Here is a 356-nt window from a genome sequence, read left to right as displayed (position 1 = left end):
TGATGCCTCTGGCCATGGGGCACTTTCAAAGAGGGAACAGACAGTGACAGGTTAGAAGAGCAAAACCAAACACATTTATCACAGAACCCCCAAAACTGCTTCTCCTATTTCAGGAAGACCTTTAGCAGGTCCCTCTCCTGAGCTCTGGTTGGTGGTGGCTGAGGGTGCCCCTGGGAGCAGGGGGCTCTTGTGGGCGCTCTGCAGGACTCAGTCCTGCCCCACAGCAAGAAGGAAATAGGAACCCGGGGGGATCTCCCATCCAATCCATCCATCATCTCCAAGAGCTGTTCAGGGTCGCTGCTCCCAACTGCCCCGACTGCCGAGCAGGGCTGAGGGAATTTGGGTTGGACCGTTGG

Source organism: Buceros rhinoceros, unplaced genomic scaffold (genome assembly GCF_000710305.1).
Source record: "Buceros rhinoceros silvestris isolate BGI_N320 unplaced genomic scaffold, ASM71030v1 scaffold8054, whole genome shotgun sequence".
NCBI lineage: Eukaryota > Metazoa > Chordata > Aves > Bucerotiformes > Bucerotidae > Buceros > Buceros rhinoceros.
The sequence above is the reverse complement of the archived record's forward strand: the minus strand, read 5'-3'. Positions refer to the sequence as shown.